The sequence below is a fragment of the Crinia signifera genome, chromosome 5 (genome assembly GCF_055691185.1).
Source record: "Crinia signifera chromosome 5, ASM5569118v1, whole genome shotgun sequence".
Classification (NCBI taxonomy): domain Eukaryota; kingdom Metazoa; phylum Chordata; class Amphibia; order Anura; family Myobatrachidae; genus Crinia; species Crinia signifera.
The window spans coordinates 209,052,492-209,069,846 of record NC_139221.1 but is presented as its reverse complement, the minus strand read 5'-3'; the positions used below and the strand labels follow the sequence as shown (position 1 = coordinate 209,069,846).

General features: G+C 45.4%; 1 long non-coding RNA gene across 1 annotated transcript in view; it reads left to right on the top strand.

Moving 5' to 3' along the window:
• LOC146080816 (uncharacterized) overlaps window positions 1-15,310 on the top strand; it is a 61,976-nt gene extending 46,666 nt beyond the window's left edge. Inside the window, exons 3-4 of the long non-coding RNA XR_014474998.1 lie at window positions 11,968-12,037; window positions 15,177-15,310. This is a non-coding gene — a long non-coding RNA (uncharacterized LOC146080816). The remainder of the gene's footprint in view (window positions 1-11,967; window positions 12,038-15,176) is intronic.
• The last annotated feature ends 2,045 nt before the right edge of the window (window positions 15,311-17,355 follow it).

Below are 17,355 nucleotides of genomic sequence, written 5' to 3'. Positions count from 1 at the left end.
TTGATCCTGGGCTTCTTCCAGCTTCTTCAAGCTGCCGGCGATTTCAGCAGTTTCCCCGCATCGGACTGAGAGGCGCAGAGATCCTTCATCCTCCGCGCCTCTCAACAAAATGATTCTATTGGCCAATTCTAATTCCTAACAGCCAATAGAATCATTCTGATGAGCAGCACGGAGGATGAAGGATCTGCGCCTCTTAGTCCGATGCGGGGAAACTGATGGAATCACCATAAGCTTGAAGAAGCTGGAAGAAGCCCTGGACTAAGTTGGATCAAGACTTCAGACCTTCCATGGAGGACCTGGGTGAGTAGGATTTCCTTCCACAGGTCCCCCATGGATTTCTTCAGACCCCGGACTGGACGCCGCCGACATGGACATCGACATGGAGCCGAATGCCGACATGGATCCGGACCAGGAAAAGGCACCGGACAAAGACCCTGGGACCTACCTACAGGATCAAGATAGGTAAGTATCAGTATGTGTGTAATGTATGTATTAAAGTTTTATGTTTCTTATGTGTCAGTGTGTTTATTTAACTATTTTTATTACTGGGGAACTATAAGACCCAGCAGGCCCTTTAATGCCCTGCAGGCTGGGACTTGTGGTTCTCCAAGTCCCAGCTTGCGGGGGAGGCTTGCTGGGACTCATAGTTCCACAGTTTTAAACAATAGTTTTATTTTTTTTTTTCTTACACCATTTTATCAGCCCGGTGACCACTGCCCAGGGTCACCGGGGACAGCACCAGGCTTCAGCCTGGTCAGGTAAGTCCTGGAGGGGGGGACCCCTTTATTGGGGGGGTCCCCACTCCCCCAGGGCCCCTGGCCAGGCTGACCGGTCAGGGGGTTAATGCTTTGGCCGGGGGGACTTGTATAAAAAGTCTCCCCCCGGCTGTGACATTACCCTGCGGGCTGGTTTGGCCTGGGGCTGGTTCTTAAAATACGGGGGACCCCTACTCATTTTGTCCCCCGTATTTTGGGAACCAGCCCCGGACCTGGAGCCTGGGGCTGGTTGTTTAAAATCAGGGAACCCCTATTTGTCTGGTTCCCTGATTTTTAATTACCGGCCCCGGCTCTTTCAGCCTGGTGCTGGTTACAGCTGTGGGGGGTGGGGGACCCCACGCTGTTTTTTTTATTTATTTTTCTCTTTTTTTTACACCTTGCAGCCTGCACGGAGCAGACTGCCTGCACAAATTCCTATAAGCGGTCGTGTATATATATATATATATATATACAGTGGCGTAACTATAGAGGGTGCAGGGGATGCAATTGCTATGGGGCCCGGAGCTTGGGGGGCCCGGGGCCCCAGCAGGCTATCCCCTGCACCCCCTTAGATCTTCTTCTTTTCACCAGTTTTCTTTTTAATGTTGCCGCGCTGCCCTATTGCACACAATTCAGAGGGGCCGGGCAGCAGTGGAGCACAGAGATAGCATTACCTCCTCGCTCTGTCCAGGGAGTAGTGGAGCCCGGCGGCACCCGGCAGCAGTGGAGCACAGAGCCAGGTAGCATTACCTCCTGGCTCCGTCCAGGGAGTAGTGGAGCCCGGCGCCGCCAGAGAAGTAGTGGAGCCTGGCGGCACCCGGGCAGCAGCGACGCATGGGACTCGGGAGTAGTAAGGTCAGGATGGCATTGCACTGCTCGTGGACCAGTGCGTGGAGCTGGCACCGCCCGGGATGCATTAGAGGCCGCGCCTTCAAGGGAGCAGTAAATCCTGGCACCGCCGCCGCCCAGGAACTTGGAAAGCAGTAAAGCACGCACCACCACAGAGTCACGGAGGGGAGCAGGCGACCGCGGTGCTGGGCAGCCATACAGCCCAGCACACAAGAGCAGCTGGTGAGTGAGTGCATTCGCAGATCTGCCACTGCCAGGGGGAATCCAGTCAAACTTTTTCAAACTCTCTCTCTCTACCTGACAACCTGTCTCTCCTTCTCTCTCCCTGACACTCTCACACTCTTAATCCTTTCTTCCTCTCTCCTGCTCACACTCCTCCCTTTCTCTTTTTCTACTCTCTGTTTCCCAGGACCCTTTATCTCTCACTCTGCCCCCCCCCCCCCACGAGCGGCAGTGACAATCGAGGGGGGGGGGGGGTGGCCTTTCAGGATTTTGCTATGGGGCCCAGGAAGTTGTAGTTACGCCTCTGTATGTATGTATGTATGTATGTATGTATATATATATGTATATATATATATATATATATATAATTCCACACGGGTCCATACAGACCGGGCCGGCACTCTAGAGACTGACACCAAACAATAAGGAGACTACACCATGTCGGCTGCGGTCAACGTTTCTAATACCTCTTTCATCAGGACATACAACAACAGTGATAAAAAAGACAGTATAAATAGCTTACCAACCATAATCCCCTCACTCGTGCGGCAGCGCCGATCCCGGCGGTCATCAGGCTGATGTCATCAAGATGCTGCACGCAGCGGCGTCTCAGCTGACTGCCCCGGTAGGCGTGTTTGCCAGCACTCATCGTTTCTATGGTCCCCAAAAAGTAAATAAACAACACGTGAATAAATATAAACATAAAGACAAGCATAACAGGTTAAAACTTGGCCTTGGCCAAGATCTCATGTGCACAATGAATGCTCTCGGGCTCACTCAAGTCATCCCCTCTGCTACACATAAAAGTGGCCACACTCTTGATCTTGTCTTCCAGATTGGACTAGAAGTATCTGACCTAAAGATAAACCCAGTCACATGGTCAGACCACCACTCAATATGGTTCTCAGTCGCAACCCCTCAAAATAGATCTGTGCCCATGGAATTGACCAAATATCGCCCAAGGAGGGCTATGACTCCTCAGGCCATGGCAGCTAACTTGAACCTCTCAGCAGTGATGGGGACCTGTAAAGATCCATGTTCCCTAGTCCATTTTTTTAACAGGGCTGTGACAGAGGCACTGGATACTATAGCCCCATTGCGTATTTGACCCTGCAAACACCATCAAGCTCCCTGGTTTGACAACAGTATTCGTGATCTCAAGAAAAGGGGTCGTATACTTGAAAGACGATGGAGGAAGACAAACCTGGCAGAGGATAAATTAAATCTAATCAAACACATTGGAATATACCAATCAACAATCACCCGCAAGAAAACAGTGTTCCTTTCAAATGAGATCATGACAGCAAAAAATAGGCCCGCTCAGCTTTTCCGTACAGTGGAGATGCTTTGCAAACCAGCATGCCTGCAGCCTGATGTAACCCTCTCGCAGTCAAGATGCAATGAGTTTGCTAAATTCTTTGCAGATAAAGTATCTATCATCCGGGCTGGAATCCCCACAGTGACACCAAAGGAGTTCCAACAGACCAAGCCTACCAGTTTAAGACACTTGCCTTCATGGGACATGTTTGACCAAGTGGATGTACAATACATTGCTGGAATTTCCAGACTGTTGCGTCCCTCCTCCTGTGATCTGGACCCTGCCCCATCCAAGCTTCTTTTAGGGTGTATGGAAATAATCGGCCCTGCATTTGCAAAAATATTTCAATGCTCTTTGCAGACAGGCTTTTTCCCGAACCACTAAAGGAAGCAATAGTCAGACCACTTCTTAAAAAATCTAATTTAGACCCTGACTGCATGACCAACTACAGGCCAGTATCAAATCTTCCTTTTCTAGGAAAGGTTATTGAGAAAGTGGTTGCAACTCAACTAGAGACCCTCCTGTTAACCCATGACATTTATGATCCATTCCAGTCAGGATTCAGGAGAAGACATAGCACAGAAACAGCTCTGGTATGTGTGCTCAATGATCTTCTAAATGCAAGGGATAGAGGAGACTGTTCAATCCTAATCCTTCTGGACCTCTCTGCAGCATTTGACACCATTGACCATGGGATTCTAATTGAGCGCCTGAAGAATTTCTGTGGCCTGGGTGGCACAGTCCTTAGCTGGTTCAAATCATTTCTCGCTGGCAGGTCACAGAGAGTTGCATCGGGAGTATACTCCTCACCACCAGTGCCGTTGTCTTGTGGTGTCCCACAGGGCTCTATACTATCTCCCATGCTTTTTGCAGTATACATGCTTCCACTTGGTGACATAATCAGACGTCATGGCCTGGTCTACCACTGCTATGCAGATGATACCCAACTGTACCTGTCCTTTGCTCCAGGCACCGATAACACAATAACAACCTTAAATGGCTGCCTTGCTGAGCTCCAGGAGTGGATGAGTGCCAGTTGGCTGAGACTGAACCCAGATAAAACAGAAGTCCTGATGATAAATCACAGGACAAGACGGCAGCATAGCCAACTGACAGGTCTTAACCTGGGGGGCACAGCACTAAAAAACTCTGATCATGTGCGGAATCTTGGTGTTGTCCTGGATAATGGCCTGACACTTAAACATCAGGTGTCAGCCACAATCAAATCCTCATTCTTTCATCTGAGAAACATAGCCAGAATCAAGCATTTAATTCCCTCAGAAGACCTTCCTAAAGTCATACATGCATTTATATCATCACGACTAGACTACTGCAATGCTCTCTACCTGGGTCTTCCAGCAAAAGAATTGCACCGCTTGCAGCTGGTACAAAATGCAGCCGCCAGACTATTAACTAACCAGCCCCGCTCCTGCCACATAACTCCCATTCTCTACGCCCTTCACTGGCTACCTGTAAAATGGCGAATCGTTTTCAAGATTGGCTTACTCACTTTCAAGGCCCTACATGACCAGGGCCAAAGGTACCTGCAACAGCTGCTGATCCCTTACTGTCCCACTCGATTACTACGATCCACTGAAGAAGGACTACTAACAGTACCCAGAATCTCCCTGAATTCATCTGGGGGTCGAGCTTTCAACTTTGCTGCTCCAACTCTGTGGAACTCTCTTCCTCGCACAGTGCGAGAAGCACCCACTATAGAATCCTTTAAAAATAGACTAAAGACATACTTATTTACTCAAGCATTTCACTGACATCTACTGTTAAGCTTGTTTTGTATTTCGAGCTGTAAAGACAATGTGTGAAGCACTTTGAGTCCTATTGGGAGAAAAGTGCTATATAAATATCATTATTATTATTATTATTAACTTACAGCAACCATATACAGCAAATATTTGTATTGCATCAACTTGTCCTAGAGCTGAAACTGGCAATAATCTGTAGATTTAAATATAAATATTAAGCAAGATTACAGAAAACACCGCAAGCTGAGCAATTCATTCATGCCCCCTGGAGCGACAGTTTGTAATCTGTCTATCCATTGGGCTTCCTTACGAAGCAGGATTTTATTGCGGTCACCCCCACGAATGGAGGGTGGGACCCAGTCTATTATTTTACATCTAAGGGAGGAGATGGGGTGGTTAAACTCCTTGCAGTGGCGAGCCACTGGCTGGTCGTTAGCAGAGCCTTCAAGGGCTTTTCTCAAATTGGACCTATGTAAGGCAAACCTCTCCTTAAACATTCGAATGGTCTTGCCGACATATAATTTATCGCATGGGCATTTTAAATAATAGACAACATAAGTACTTGTACAAGTGAGCGGGTACCTGATTTGGTATTTTTTGCCGGAGGAGGGGTGAGAGAACGTATTTCCTACCTCCAGAGCATTGCAAGTAGTACATCCCAGGCAACGATGGTTACCTAGTTTGCGGGAGAGAAAGTGTGGGGCTGGGTTGCTTTTAAATCCAGAAATATCGTTGTGGACCAACCACTGTTTCAAATTTTGGTACTCTTTACCTAGAAGGGCGCCCATCGCGGGCATCGCATGTACTAAAAAATCGCATGCGATGCGACCGACGCGATGACCGCGATTTCCCATAGGGAACAATGTTAAATGTCCCAATTGACCCGATTTTCCTGTTCAATGTTCCAATTGACCCGATTTTCCATAGGAAACAATGTTAAATGGCCCACAGAGGCCAAATAGGCACCCTGAAGTGTGAAATGGGCCCCCACAATTGTTAACGCCACCCCACGATCAACGTCAACCAGAAGCGTGGCGAGCGCAGCGAGCCCGCAAGGGGCGGCGGTACGCGTCCTACGACCTTTTCATACCCCCACTATCCACATCGGCGTGGAGTTGAGAATAGAAAGTGTGGCGAGCGCAGCGAGCCACCGAGCCCGAACGTGGCGAGCGCACGCGGAGACCTTCACAGGTATACGCGTCCCCTCGCGGGCTTCACAGCTGTCCGCGTCCCCTCGCGGGGCTCGCTGCGCTCGCCACGCTTCGGGCTCGGTTGCTCGCTGCGCTCGCCACACTTTCTATTCTCAACTCCACGCCGACGTGGATAGTGGGGGTATGAAAAGGTCGTAGGACGCATACCGCTGCGCTCGCCACGCTTCGGGTTGACGTAGATCGTGGGGTGGCGTTAACAATTGGGGGGCCCATTTCACACTTCAGGGTGCCTATTTGGCCTCTGTGGGCCATTTAACATTGTTTCCTATGGAAAATCGGGTCAATTGGGACATTGAACAGGAAAATCGGGTCAATTGGGACATTTAACATTGTTCCCTATGGGAAATCGCGGTCATCGCGTCGGTCGCATGCGATGCGACCGACGCGATTTTTTTTCCTAACGATGCCCACGATCAAAATCGTGGGCGCCCTTCTAGGTAAAGAGTACCCAAATTTTTACCTCTGCGGAACCCTGGCATGATTTGTTTGTCCTTGAAAATTTGAAGGGAAGAATCTGAACTGATCATTGGCCATAAAGATTTGGCCTTATTCACCAATTCTTCTGAATGTGTGGCATTATTTACAGGGAAGATGATTTTGTTTCTAACCCTGTCCTGATCGTCCCAATTTTGGCTTTTTGTTTAGCTTCTAGAAGACTAGATTTACTATAGCGCCTCTCCAAGAATCTGACCATAAGATTACTCATCTCAGTCTCAGCTACCTGGGGGTCCATAGAGATGCGCCAGATGCGCAGAAACTGGGAAAAGGGTAAACCCTTTTTCAGAGCTGGCGGATGATAGCTACCTCCCTGTAGGAGCGTGCTTCTTTCCACTTTTTTTGTGATACAATGATGTAAGGATTTCATTTTGATCTAAGGTTATATTGACAGCCAAAAAGTGTACTTGATGATCACTATATTCAAAAATGAACTTTGTATTGGTGTCCTTATCGTTTAGGTTAAACAACATATTTTCAAGCGATGTTTTGTCTCCAGACCACACAATACAGATATCATCAATATATCTGTTATGGATTTGGGGGTTACCCACCGTTGGAGTCCGGAGACAGGGTTGTGAGGGTGTTGGTGTGGTGCTGCAGGAGGCAGGGAGCTGGAGATCAGGCGTAAGCCCGTAGCTGGGACCGCTGTTTAGGACGGCCACAGCGAAACCTACACTGACTCTGTTGAGTCCCCCGGGCAGATGGAATACCCCTGCAGAGTGCTAGGCTTCGCCTGTAGCCGCCGCGTTCGAAAGAGCCAGTTACGCCAGCTCTAACCCCGATGCAGCCAGGTGTTATGATGTGACAAAGGGTAAGCGATCACCAGGGGGTATCACAAGAGGACTGTCTAACTACCGGGCCTAACTGGGGGAGAACCCCTGACTGCCAGCACCTGGCCAAGAGCGGGGAGAAGCGACCCAGTCGCAGACACAATGAGGGAAATAGGGAATCTCGGAATGGAGACACTGAGAGACTATGATTCCCCAAAACCAGGTGCAGTGGGAAAAGGGAACAACCCCTGCCTGACAGAAGCTAGGGCAACAGACAAAAATAAAGCAGAGGAAAAGACAGGTACTTATGTAATAACCAAATAATGGACCCACGGAGGGGCGCAGCCACAGCGGGCCTGAGGTGTGACAGCAAATAATAACCAGGCTCCAAAGGAGCACTTACGTGACCCACAGGCAAGAAGGGTAATGGGAACAGGGACAGCCTGGGACAAGATGAGAATCCTGCAGACAGAATGGCTAGGGAGATTGGACAAATAGAGAGAACTCCAGGGACAGGAACAGAAGAGATCCTGGGACCGGGTATGGGCGCTGAATGCTTGGGAAGCAAGAAGCTGAGCTGCAGAGGATATATCCGGGGATCCAAACAGGAGACTGGAACAAGGGACCAGGAAGCATGGCTGGGAGCAAACAGAAGTTCCCTGCACATGCAGCAGGAACTTAAACAGAAAGCTATCACTGGCACAGATCCCCAGGAGAGCATGGCTTATAAAGGCCTCAGGTGATTGAAACAGCTGGTGAATCTCCAGCCATAGCCCTGAGGTCATCAACTGCATACACGGGAATTAAGGTTGGAAAGGAGGAAGCAAAACTGTCGCTTTTTGCCGACGATATATTACTCTTTGCCTCGAACCCTAATACTGCTGTACCAGAAATAGTATCTTTAATAGAGCGATTTGGCTCCTTCTCTGGCTTCAAAGTAAATTCCACCAAATCTGAGATGATGATACTCACAGGCTATAATGGACGGCCTCCTAGAGACTCCCCAATGTCTCAGTTCCCAATGGTGAAACAAACAATGAAATATTTAGGAGTATGCATTCCCCCGTCACTAACGGAGATCTACTCAGCAAATTTCCGCCCAGTTATAGCGGAAATTTCTGCGCTACTTTATAGATGGACCACTCTTCCGCTTTCTACGTTTGGATGTGCAGCAGTGATTAAAAGTATAGCGTTCCCCAAATTAGCTTACTTATTGCAAATGCTCCCATTGTCCCTTTCCAGGCATGACTGCTCAATAGTTGATAAGATTTTTTCGAAATTCCTGTGGGCCGATAAAAAGCTGAGAGTGGCGTATGCTAAGCTGCAATTGCCTAGATCTGAGGGAGGTCTTAACATCCCTGACACTACCACGTTTAGTAGGGCGGTTGGATTCCGCTACATCACAGACTGGTTTTGGGGAAGATCTATTTTCACTAATCTTGCATTAGAGGAGGCATTGTTTACCCCTTACTCATTAGCCTTACTCCACACTCCTAAAAAACTGATCAGACCAGATATCTATAATAATATTTTATTTAGAGATACGTACAGGGCATGAGTATCCACTAACAAAAAAATGGGAAGATCCCCCATGGTCTCCTGATTTATCACATTCTGTGGTAACCCTAGATTCACCCCAGGAATAAATAACCCCCAGTTCTTGGTCTGGAGGGAGGCGGGCCTGACAGCGATCAGACATGTATATGATCCGGGCGGCCACCTTTGGTACTTTGCAGATCTAAAAGAAAAATATAAATTAAAACACACCCACTTCTATATGTATCTGCAAATCAGACCTCTGATTCAGTCCCAGCCGCCGGCTGGCCTGGAAGGTGCGGAGACTGACTCGGTTGCCAAAATTATGTTGCTAGCTCAAACGAGTATATATAGACTGAGATATTATTATGCAGAAGCACTGGTTACCTCAGGTGACAAAAAGTGGAATAGAGCAATGTCGGCCTAGAGGGCTGAGATACCCTCCATTCCGGAGTGTAATGTGGTCCTGAAGCACTACCAACAGACGTTGAAATACCTCCACTCGGCCTCCCTACAGGAGGTACACTGGAAGGTTCTAAATAGAGCATATGTGGCGCCGGTACAGAGAGCACATATGATACTGGGGGAACCTGATACGTGTGTCAAGTGTGGACAGAGGAGGGCCACTTTCTTTCATAATCTTTGGCAGTGCGGCAGGATCGCAGCATACTGGAACAAGTTGAATACTTTTATAAATTCAACATTTCAGCTAAAGGTGGTTAAAAATCCTGAGGTTTGCCTGCTGTTGGTAATGGGTGGCTGGGATTGGGGGGGGGGGAGTCTCTATTGCCGATTGTAACAGTGATTTTGGGTATAGCAAAAAAATTGATCATGAAATATTGGATTAAAAAAGTGACACCTACCATCTTGGAAACTAAAACGATTATACTCAATACCTTGTATATGGAGAGACAGACCACGGTGCCTGATGTGGAACAGGGAGTGACGAAATTCTACAAAAAGTGGGGCCCGTACATAGAGACTTTGCCTAGCATAACCCAGACACAAATCCTACGATTGTATGAAAATACATCCTGGTATCTGATTAGACAACAGCGCCCCATAAGTATTATACACATAATTGTTAGAGTCTATAGAAGGTGATTTGCTCGCCCCACATTCGTATATTGCAATGTTTATTCTGAATTTGATACTGCGACATAGATATCTCAATACCCCTTCCCCTTTTGTTTCTCCCAATGTCCTGTCCTGTTTGTCTTGGTTTCCCCTTTGTCCAATCTTTTAATAGAGTTGAATTAGATGTATGATGTCAGTGACAGTTTTAGTTACATTTATTAACCAAAATACAATATTTTCGAGATTCTTAATTTCCTATGTGACAGTAGATATTACACCGAATCCCGTAATTGTCACTATAGGATTGTATTGTGCTTAGTGTTACTGTGTTTGTGTTTTTGTTCTAGAAAAATTTGGTCACCCTGCGAGGTGCACTTTGTCTAACAAGGTAAAGATGTCACCTTGGAATGTGCTTGTGATTTCTGTGACCATGTCAATAAAATGTGTTTGATAAAAAAAAAAAGATATCCTGGCTGTAGGGATGGCATCAGTCAAAAGACCGACTGACTTTATAGTGCCATTAGCATTACAGTGTGCGATAAAATGTGATATGGGCATAAGTTGATGTGGGCATTATGGTGTGAGAAATAATGTAATATGGGCATTATGGTGTGTGACATAATGTGATATGGCCATTACAGTGTATGGCATAATCTGTAAGAGGCATTACAGTGTTATTGGTACTATTATGTGACCATGTCCCTTCCCCATGAAGCCACACCCTTAAAATATTGGTGCATGCCTTCCCTGTTTTCAGTATAGGCCCACAACAATTCCCTTTCTGGCACAGGGCACCAAATTGTCTAGTCATTGCTCTGGCGGGACTCCAGGAGGCCACACACGCACTGATGCGGGCGGTGCGATGCTGTACGATGGGGTGCGCGCTCCCGCGGCAAAAGTATGTGCTGCACATACTTTTTGTACTAGCTTTTTCTAGCACAGCATCGCATCGCATGCACATCATATGCACAAGGCATACGATGCGATGCTATGTGTGCTAGTTAAGCCCACAACGCAAGCCGGGATCGGTGCGTGTGTGGGCTGCATCATACCCATTTCACAATCCATCCCTGTCAATAATCTCACCACACGTCACTGTTCTAGAGCAAACATAAATATTTGCATGCCTTACAAAGAGCAGTAAGAAGAAGCAGCAAAGACTATTTTAAGCTCATATGCTGTGTTCCAGGAAGGCAGTAAGTGAAACTCTTGTTATGGGTATTTTTGTTTATGGTTTGTCAAGCTAAAGACTTCCATGGTTCTGGCAGGTTTGGTTTGCCAAGCATGAGATTACTTTCACAGTGCCAATAACATTGCATCAATTGTAATAAAGCCTTTGGCCTACACTGTGGCCATACTACTTGCAGTGGCTAATACATTACATCCTCAAAAATGTCAATACTATTCAGCAATGTACCTTGGTTACGATTATACATTATGTACATTAGAGTACACTGAAAGAAAGTAATTTTATGTATAAATGCAGAGCCAGATTAAGGATACAGGGGGCCTGGGTCACTTCAGACACAGGAGTCCCTATTAAAGAGGCAGATGTAGCACCCACCTGGGTTCCAGTGTGGGTGCTCAGGTAAGTATGCAGGATTTATTAATACAGGTTAACAGTACTTTCACTCTGACAACAATAATAAGTTTTAAATTAACAGAAACAAGTTTTATTATACTGGAACCTCGTCTCTTCCCTTGAAACTGTATGAAAAGGGATTCAACAAAATGTAAGTAACATAACAGTACATATATTGACAGAGTATCACATTTGGTGCATCCCTGCATATAACCATACAATATATAAAATAATAAAAGTGAATATACCCGTTTCCGTGACCATGAAAGAATTATAGACAACTAAAGCTAGCAACAGTATGGTCACGTTATTATTATTGCGCAATAATGTCTATTCTGCTATTTTATTTCTAACTACTAAACAAACCCTTTTTCTTCCCTTTACAGAATATTTGCCCAATGTTTACAGCTTAATGGATCATATAGCGTCTCAGCGGTACCTACAACACAACCAAACGTAAGTCTCATATGGCCCGAAAGTACCTTACATTAGTCTCCTATGCTTGGGTGAATACAGTAAATAGCAATCCTCCTTAAGACGAGCAAATTGCAACTTTGTAACCATCCGGCTACTCTCTCAGTCTCTACTGTGGCTGTTAGCGAGTATACTGACTCGGTTGGAAATACTGAAATACTCAAGTAGTTTCACTGTGCACAGACTAGATATTGGGTTGACGAGTGAACATTCACCATTTGCTGCAGCTGAAATAGGTAAACCTTTGTGAATTTTTCCCTTAGTTATCTGCTCGGCCTTCTAACAGGCTAGGCTGTCCCTCTGGCTAATTCTCCGGATATATCCCTCTTCAGATGGGTGTCCCCTGACCCTAGTGGTCGGGTTTAACCCTCCTAATCTAGCAGTGGGATCCTTATGGCTATGAAAGCTGGTGACAGATTCCAGCGAAGGGTTTACTCTGCAAGTACTTTTAGGGGCGTCACCTGACCTTGGGGGTCGGGTTTAGCCCTGTTCCAATAGGATAGATGTTGATGGAGGGGCAAGGCAGATTTAGCTACTGCCACTGGGCTTCTCTAGTTGTTTTCTATCCCTTCCCTGTAGTATCACTGCGGGGAGATCGTTATCTGCAATCCCTGTCAGTTTGCCTTTACACTGGTCTGGCTGGATGCTGCTGTTAGTTAGACGTGTACTGGAGGGGGGCGGAACTGGGCCTTGTAACCTCCCTTAGGGGCAGGATGTGCACTCACCACTCCCCGTTTTCACTGTCTCAGGGAGAAGCTAGACCACTCCTCCGAGTCACCGCCTACTTATGACAACTCCGTGGGAGGGTCTGTGTCGTAGCCGCTGCCCAAGTCGCTGCCGGACGTTCCCCTCGGTACCGCAGCCTGCCAGGACCTCCGTTGCATTCTCACTGCTAAGTACTAGACAGCGCCGCTAATTCAGGACACCTATGCCGCGCTTCTGCTCGGCTGCCCGTCTCCTCGGATCTGCGCCACAGCATTCAACTGCCGCGGGTAACGCTTTCTCTGTCCCGTGCCTGCGGCTGCTTTTTTCCTTCCACCACAAGCCCTCTAACTTTATTGCGGGGACATTCAGCAACACCCGCTGCGTCCCCCATACCACATAATAACCACTGCAGCACATTTAATAAAATACAATCTGGCACACCATGAGGGTCCCCGGTGGGGAAATATCTATCCTCCCTATGTAATCATTGCATAACTTTTATAACAATACTTATTTAACATAACATACACATACAGGTGGGGTTCTACACAGACGGGTGATATATGTATGTATGTGTGTGTGTGTGTGTGTGTGTGTGTGCGTGTGCTATAGAAAGAAAGAGGGGTACTACAAGGCCATCTTAATGCATGGGCTTACTGGGCAGCTGCCCTAGGAAACCACAATTCTAAGGGCCTTTGGGAACTGGTTTGCTGGTGACTGGAGTTTCTTATAAGGCTGGTAGAGATTGCTGTCTGCCTGCATTGGTTGTGAATTACACAAAATCAGAGCTGCTGGGAAACATTCTTTAGCGGCCTGCAGACAAACGGGTGCCGGACGCGTTCTTCGCAGTTGGGATCCCGACAGTCATTTACCCGACGTCGGGATCCCGACTGTGAAAATGCAGACAGCCGGGTGCCCAACTGCCACCCGCTATTTTCCCTCGTGGGGGTCCATGACCCCCATACAGGGAGAATAAAACAGGTGGCTCGTGTAGCAAGCCACCGTCCCCGCAGCGTGGCGAGTGCAGCGTGCCCGCAAGGGGCTTTTTTGTGCTCACCATGCTCTCTATGGGCAGTCGGGATCCCAACGTCGTGCTAATGACTGTCGGGATCCCGACTGTCGGAGCCCCATACCACACCCCAGCCAAACAGTTACTGGCTGTAATCATGCTAATTGCTGGATGGCTGATAGCAGGTGGAGAGACACCATGGGAAGTTGTGATTTTTGTAACTTTATTAGGGGCCCCAGTGCCATGCTTTGCCTAGGGCCCACAATGCCATTAAGATGACCCTGGCTCTGTATTAACAATTGCAAATGGTTTTAGACCTCTATGGTTCTTTTCTGGAGCTACAAATTTATTCTAATTACACTCATTAATTTTGCTTTTTTAACAACTACCTTCATTTAACAATAACAGGAATTCGTGCTATTTTTGATAATGTAGCTGGTAGTCATGATTGAGACACATGCTGTAACACATTAGTAACGATGGGAGGAGTCATGGCAGTGCACTGCTGAGCCTGCTGGGACATCCTCAGACTACAGCCAAGCCTGCTAGTGATATATTGGGCCAGATTCTCTAAGCTTTAAACGTGATAAAATGGAGAGTGATAAACAGCCAGCTAATCAGCTCCTGCCTGATATTTTTCAAACACAGTCTGTGACATGGCAGGTAGGAGCTGATTGGCTGGCTGTTTATCACTCTCCATTTTATCACTTTTGAAGCTTAGAGAATCTGGCCCATAGAGAGGAGAAATGGAACAGATGTTACTCTTTCATCTTATTGAAATAGAGAGCAAGCCATACTGCCATTATTTAGCCAAGGTAACAATCTTGTGTATTGCAACAATATTCCTGCATTTCTCAGATGGTGGGTTTATCAGAATATTGAGCAGAAGACTGGTGGCTCTTCTTGGATAGTTCTAAAAGCAGCTTAAAATGTGTACTACTGCACAATGGGAATACATTTGCTTTGATTCCTATCGGCCACACAACTTAAAGAACAGTATGCAAATATCAAATTTAAGTCAAGTCTTAGAATAAAATGCTTATTTTCAGCATAAGTGGTCTGTTACTATATGATAAACTTTCTCTTGGGCAGCAAAGTAGATATACTAAGAGAAGTTATAGCTACAGGAGACACCAACATCATTCATGAGCTCTTAATCAACAGGAAAAAAAGCATTGGACAAGTCAGGCGATTGCTTCACATATACACTATCTGGCAAACATTTCGATTAAAAGAGGGAATTTGTATAATGTGTCTCATTTAACATTTTTAGGCAATCACAAGGCAGACAAATATCAGGAATTAGTCCACAACATGCTAAAATGTTTCGACAAAGTAGGGGTCAACAAGAGTTTTAAAGTAATTTTTTTGCAAAGCCATTTAGATAATTTCTCACATGCAATCTAGGAGATTTAAGCGAAGAACAGGGTGAACGGTTCCACCAGGATATTCAGGTAATGGAAGAAAGATATAAAGGAAGCTGGGATCATCACATGATGGTCGATTACTGTTGGAGTCTGCGGGGGATTTCCTGCAACAAGAACACAAAAGAAAAGATGGTTCTCATAGCTTCCTAACAATTATGTATTGTATTTATAACATTTTTACAAATCAAATTTAATCAGAATAAAAAAATATTTTAAACTATTTTAAACATTGTTTCATTTAGTTTTCATAAATATTAAAGACATATGCATATTCCAAAAACTAGAGGCAATTGAAAAATAAGCATGGTATATTCAAAATTAATCAAAAACCCTGGCAACAGTATTGGATCACTCTGCATGACCATTAGCCGGTTGAGTAACCAGATTGATCACCACAGCTCTGTGACAAAGGCCAGGTAGACACAAACCTTGGCACCCTCCAAAAACCAGAATGCTGGCCAGCACTGCCCTTCCCTATCAAACAGTCTGTAGCTGACTGGGCACGCAAGCACGAATGCAGGACTGGTTCTGCACATGCGGTGAACAAGTCCTGTGCATGCGTAGATTAGTATGTAAACCATCGTGTTAACTACTAATATGTATAGGTCCCTTTCTCTATTGTCTCTTGTATCCAGATTAGAGACTAGAGGGGTACATTTACTATGACAAGAGTTCTATTGAAGATGGGATGTTGCCCGTAGCAACCAGATTCTCTTTTTTATTTAGCATTTCCTAGAAGATAATAGATAAAATGTAATTAATGACTATGGGCAACATCCCACTTCAATAGAACTCCCATTTTAGTACATGGACCCCTTAGTCGCAGAAATAAATAACATAACAGACACATCAGCATACCTTGACTGTGTACATTTGTTGCATTAGCAATGTGACTAAGGTACATATTTTGGGAATATATCTCTGACAGGAAGCTTGGCATGGCTAAGTTGCAAAATCCATGATGCGCCAAATGGGGCTATTTGGCGTAATTTGCACAAAGCAGCATGTAGACACATTTGTAAATTATTTCAGTAGTATAAATTGTCTCACTCATCCCTAACTAACTGCACAACGGTCTCTTTACTGAGTAAATTTATCCAATTCAATCTCATATAACAGATTTGTCTTTTGACTGGTGCAATGTATATAAAACACATAGGGACCTACAGTTACAAAGAAAAAGTCATAATTCATTGTGAGTGAAGCCACAGAATACAAGGAGTCAGCTGTTCTAGATTCCTGCCACATTCCATGTGCTCTTTGTAGTCTGTATCATTTCCAATAACAGCATCAAAGGTTAGCAAACGGATCCCTTGAAGCCAAGATGTAAAGAACCATCCGGGATACGATGGTGTAGACCTGAAAGGGTATGACAAATTATTTATTACAGAATGTTAAGCTTAGGTTAAATTCACAGAATAAGCATACACATTAATGTCATATGACTCTGTTACTAGCACATCCTGCCCTAAAGCATCTCATTATAGTTATTACACCAGTAAGTTAGCAAAGGTTTTAAATGCCAAAAATATAGGATTTTCCCCCCTAATAATCTAGCATTTAATATCATTGCCAGGATGTTAAAGATCTTTATTCTAGTAGAGGTGGACCACAAGCTATTTAACTCCAGTAACGCAAAGTAGGTGGCAGAGATGGAAGAATAGAGAGGTTAGGAAGGTTAAATGCCATACAGACAATTAAAAGAAGATCTAATGTGCCATGAAAATAGTGCAAAGTGTGGGAGAAAAAGAAGTAGGAGAGGTCATATGTTCAATACATAAGGCACACTCAATCTCATAAAGAGAACAATATCGTCAGAAACCTGAGATTAGATCCTATTTGTAGTATTAAGTGAAGAAACTGTTTGGTCACGTGGAAAGAGAAATGGTCGAACTGATGAAAAGGAGCAAGTTTCTCAATAAAAATGAAAAGATATGCTCTTCTATCAGTCACTTAGACAATGGCAACCATTGTTTATTAAAACAAATGTTTTCTTCCAAAATTTGCCTTTAATCACCATGGTAACAAAAGTTAACATGCCATATAAAATAAATAGTGTGGGAAATGTGAGATAAGAATAGATCATAGCTCCCTATAATTTACATAACATGCATTTATCAATTAAGATGTTTCTGATGTTTCAGTTATGTGGTGCACCC